Below are 5477 nucleotides of genomic sequence, written 5' to 3'. Positions count from 1 at the left end.
TCCTGGATCTGACCGCCGCGGGGCGGAGTGGCGATTCCGTTTCGCTGCAAAACTGAAAGAGTCCCGGACGGAAAATTCCTCCAATTTCGCCCCAAAATCACCAAGAACATATCCTACGGGTGTTTTGGAGAGAGAAAGATGAGGGGGCGTAGGGGTTTCTCTGGTGCTGAAGAGGAGAGGGGATTTGCATTTCGGGGTGAAGGAGATTATATATGAGACCGCTTAAAGCCCGACCCAAACCCGAATCAAAACAAAACAGACCCGAAACCTGTAGAAAACTGGGAAATCACGCCGCATCAGGTCGACTGATGTGGTCGACTGATCTGGCGAGAATTTTCAGTTTTGGTGCATGTTCTGTGGCGTTATTTGCAAACCAACACACACCAAACTCGTACACCGCCGTACTCCTTCAATCATCTCAATAACTTGTTATCCATGTACATTCAATGACCTCAACGCTAATTGTATGTAACTAAGAATTATTTATTTACTAATAATTCATATATATTCATATATAAAAATTTACGGGGTTCTACATGGTAGCTCCTGAAATCGTCGGTTCCAATATTTCCAACACTCAGTCGAAACAAAATAAAATGGTCAAATTTCTTTGGTTACAGTTCATAAATCATCGATTTTGAATTCGGCAAAGATATTTGGCGCTTGGTCAATACGAACTCGTGAAATTCAAACAATGAGTTATAGACCATGATATTTGCGCCAGGGTTCAAAACAGACTAAAACAGTCAATAAACCATAGGTTATAACGTATGAAATCGCGATATTTGAACTCCGCCTAATTATTTGCCACTGGACCCAATCGCACGAGAAGGGGTCAATAATCACGGGTTATAGCTCATGAAATTATTCGTTTTGAATTAAGCAAATATTTTGTGACGGGGCATTGAACAAACAAAAATGATCGGAAATCATACGGACAATAGCTCTGGAAATTGTCGGTTTTGACAATTCCGACACCCGGTTGAAACAGAAGAAAATGTCATAATTCATGGGTTACAGCTCATGAATTCGTCGGTTTTGTATTCGGCAAAGATTTCTAGAGCTGGTTAGAAATGGACCGAAACTAACAAAATGTGTCAGAAATAATTGGTTATCGTTCACAAAATCACGAACTATGCACTCCGCCTAATTGTCTGCACCAGGCTGAAAAGGGACGTAAATGGACAACCTTCATGGGTTATACTTAACGAAATCGTGAAATTTGATTCCGTCGAGTCATTTACTGTTGGACAAAACCGTCAAAGTTGGGCAAAAATCGTTGCCTATAGCTCACAAACTCGTGAAATTCAAACAATGGGTTATGACCCATGAAATCACACCCGAGTCGAAATGGACCAAAGCGGTCGGAAAACCATGGGTTATAACCCATGAAATGGCAATATTTGAACTCTGCCTAATTATTTACGCCGGGCCCAAACACACAAGAAGGGTCAATAATCACATGTTATAACTCATGAAATCATCAGTTTTGAAATCAGAAAAGATACTTTGACACAAGGCATCGAACAGACCAAAATGGTCAGAAATCATACGGACAATAATTCATGAAATCGTCTGTTTCTACATTTCCGATACACGGCCAAAAAAGAAGAAAATTGTTAAAATTCATGGGTTGCAGCTCATGAAATCGTCACTTTTGAATTCGATAAAGATTCCTGGCGCCGGGTCGAAACAAACCAAAACTGACAAAATGTGTTAGAAATCATAAGCTATAGCTCACAAAATCATGAAATATGCACTCCACCTAATTGTTTGCACCGGGCCAAAATGGGGCGTAAATAGACATGTTTAGTGGGTTATAGCTCACAAAATCATGAAATTTGACTTCTTCAAGTCATTTGTCGTCAAACGAAACCATCGAAATTTGGCAAAAATCGTGAAATTTGAACAATGGGTTATAACCCATGAAATCGCACTCGGGTCAAAATAGTCGGAAAACTATAGGTTATAACCATGAAATCGTGATATTTGAACTCCGCCAAAATATTTGCCGTCGGGCCCATACACACGAGAAGGGTCAATAATCACGTGTTATAGGTCATGAAATCATCGGTTTTAAATTCGACAAAGATATTTTGACACGGGGCATCGAACAGACCAAAATGGTCAAATATCATGGGTTATACAGCGCATAAAATTGTTATTTTTGAATTCGGTAAAGATTTCTGATGCCGGGTCGAAACAGACCAAAATTGATAAAAAGTGTCAGAAATCATGGGTTATAGATCATGAAATCGTGAAATATGCACTCCGCCTTTTTGTCTGCATCGGGCCAAAAACAGGCGTAAATGGACAAATTTCGTGGGTTATAGCTCACGAAATAGTGAAATTTGACTTCGCCGAGTCATTTGCCGCTAGAGAAAACCATCAAAGTTAGGCAAAAGTCGTTGCCTATGATATTGCGCCCGAGTTTGAAACAGACCAAAACAGTCAATAAACCATAGGTTATAACCAATGAAATCGAGATATTTGAACTCCGCCTAATTATTTACCACTGGGCCTAATCGCATGAGAAGGGGTCTATAATCACGTGTTATAGCTGATGAAATTATCCGTTTTGAATTCAGCAAATATATTTTGTGATAGGGCATTGAACAAACCAAAATCGTCGGTTTTGACATTTCCGACGCCCAGTCAAAACAAAAGAAAATGATCAAAATTCATGGGTTACAGCTCATGAATTCGTCGATTTTGTATTCGGCAAAGATTTCTAGAGCCGGTTAGAAACAGACCTTAACTAACAAAATGTGTCAGAAATTATTGGTTATCGTTGATAAAATCACGAAATATGCACTTCGCCTAATTGTCTGCATCGAGATGAAAAGGGACGTAAATGGACAACCTTCATGGGTTATAGTTAACAAAATCGTAAAATTTGATTCCACCGAGTCATTTGCTGTCGGAAAAAACCGTCAAAGTTGGGCAAAAATCATTGCCTATAGCTCACAAACTCATGAAATTCAAACAATGGGCTATGACCCACGAAATCATGCCTGAGCCGAAACGGACCGAAGCGGTCGGAAAACCATGGGTTATAACCCATAAAATGGCAATATTTGAACTCCGCCTAATTATTTACCGTCGCGCCCAAACACACAAGAAGGTTTAATAATCACGTGTTATAACCAATGAAATCGCGATATTTGAACTCCGCCTATTTATTTGCCACTAGGCCCAATCACATGAAAAGGGTTAATAATCATGTGTTATAGCTCATGAAATTATCTGTTTTGAATTCAGCAAAGATATTTTGTGACGGGGTATTGAACAAACCAAAATAGTCAGAAACAGTACGAAATGGTCAAAAATTATGGGTTACAGCTCATGAATTCGTCGGTTTTGTATTCACAAAGATTTCTGTAGCAGTTTAGAAACAGACCGAAACTAACAAAATGTGTCAGAAATCATTGGTTATCGCTCACAAAATCACGAAATATGCACTCCGCCTAATTATCTGCACCGGGCTGAAAAGGGACGTAAATGAACAACCTTTATGGGTTATAGTTAACGAAATCATGAAATTGATTCTGCCGAGTCATTTGCTGTCGGACAAAACCATCGAAGTTGGGCAAAAATCGTTGCCTATAGCTCACAAACTCGTGAAATTCAAACAATGGGTTATAACCCATGAAATCATGCCCGAGCTGAAATGGACCAAAGCGGTCGGAAAACTATGGGTTATAACCCATGAAATGGTAATATTTGAACTCCGCCTAATTATTTACCGTCACGCCCAAACACGCATGAAGGGTCAATAATCACGTGTTATAACTCATGAAATCATCAGTTTTGAAATCGAAAAAGACACTTTGACACGAGGCATCAAACAGACCAAAATGGTCAGAAATCAAACGGACAATAGTTCATGAAATCGTCAGTTTCTACATTTCTGACACACGGCCAAAAATGATGAAAATTGTTAAAATTCATGGGTTACTACTCATGAAATCATCGGTTTTGAATTCGGCAAAGATTCCTAGCATTGGGTCGAAACGAACCGAAACTGACAAAATGTGTTAGATACCATAAGCTATAGCTCACAAAATCGTGAAATATGCACTCCACCTAATTGTCTGCACCAGGTCAAAATGGGGTGTAAATAGACATGTTTCGTGGGTTATAGCTCACGAAATCGTGAAATTTGACTTCTTCGAGTCATTTGTCGTCGAACGAAACTGACGAAATTTGGCAAAAATCATTGCCTATAGCTACGAACTCATGAAATTTGAGCAATGAGTTATAACCCTTGAAATCGCACCAGGGTCGAAACAGTCGGAAAACTATGGGTTATAACCATGAAATTGCAATATCGTGAAATTTGACTCCGTCGAGTCATTTGCCGCTGGACAAAACCATCAAAGTTAGGAAAATATCGTTTCCTATAGCTCACGAAGTCGTGAAATTCGAACAATGGGTTATATCCCATGAAGTCACACCCTGGTCAAAACGGACTAAAACGGTCGGAAAAACATGGGTTACAACCCATGAAATCGTAATATTTGAACTCCACCTACTTATTTGTCGCTGGGCCCAAAACCACGAGAAGGGTCACTAATCACGTGTTATAGATCATGAAATCATCGATTTTGAATTCTGCGAAGGTATTTTAACCCTGGGCATCACACAGACGTAAATGGTCAAAAATCGTATAGACAATAGCTTAAGAAATCTTCCGTTTTGACATCTTCGACACCCGATCAAAACTAAAGATAATGGTCAAAATTCATGGGTTACAGCATATGAAATCGTCGGCTTTGAATTTGACAAAGATTTCTGGATTAAAACGAGCCGAAAAGGGCCAAAACTGACAAAATGTGTCAGAAATCATGTGTTTTGGCTACTAAAATCACAAAATATGCACTGCGCCTAATTGCCTGCACTGGGCCAAAAAGGGGAGTAAATAGACAAATTACGTGGGTTATAGCTCACAAAATCGTGAAATTTGACCCCGCCGAGTCATTTGTCTTCCGACGAAGTTGTCGAAGTTAGGAAAAAATCGTTGCCGATAGCTCATGAACTCATGAAATTCGAACAATGGGTTATAGCCCATGATATTGCACCCAGGTTCGAAACAGACCAAAACAGTCAATAAACCATAGGTTATAACCAATGAAATCACGATATTTGAACTACGCCTAATTATTTGCCACTGGGCCCAATCGCACAAGAAGGGTCAATAATCATGTGTTATAGCTCATGAAATTATCTGTTTTGAATTCAGCAAAGATATTTTGTGACGGGGTATTTAACAAACCAAAATAGTCATAAACAGTATGAAATGGTCAAAATTTATGGGTTACAACTCATGAATTCGTCGGTTTTGTATTCGCAAAGATTTCCGGAGCAGTTTAGAAACAGATCGAAACTAACAAAATGTGTCAAAAATCATTGGTTATCACTCACAAAATCACAAAATATGTACTTCGCCTAATTGTCTACACCGGGATGAAAAGGGA

The sequence above is a fragment of the Asparagus officinalis genome, chromosome 10 (assembly GCF_001876935.1).
Source record: "Asparagus officinalis chromosome 10, Aspof.V1, whole genome shotgun sequence".
NCBI lineage: Eukaryota > Viridiplantae > Streptophyta > Magnoliopsida > Asparagales > Asparagaceae > Asparagus > Asparagus officinalis.
This window is presented reverse-complemented; position numbering follows the sequence as displayed.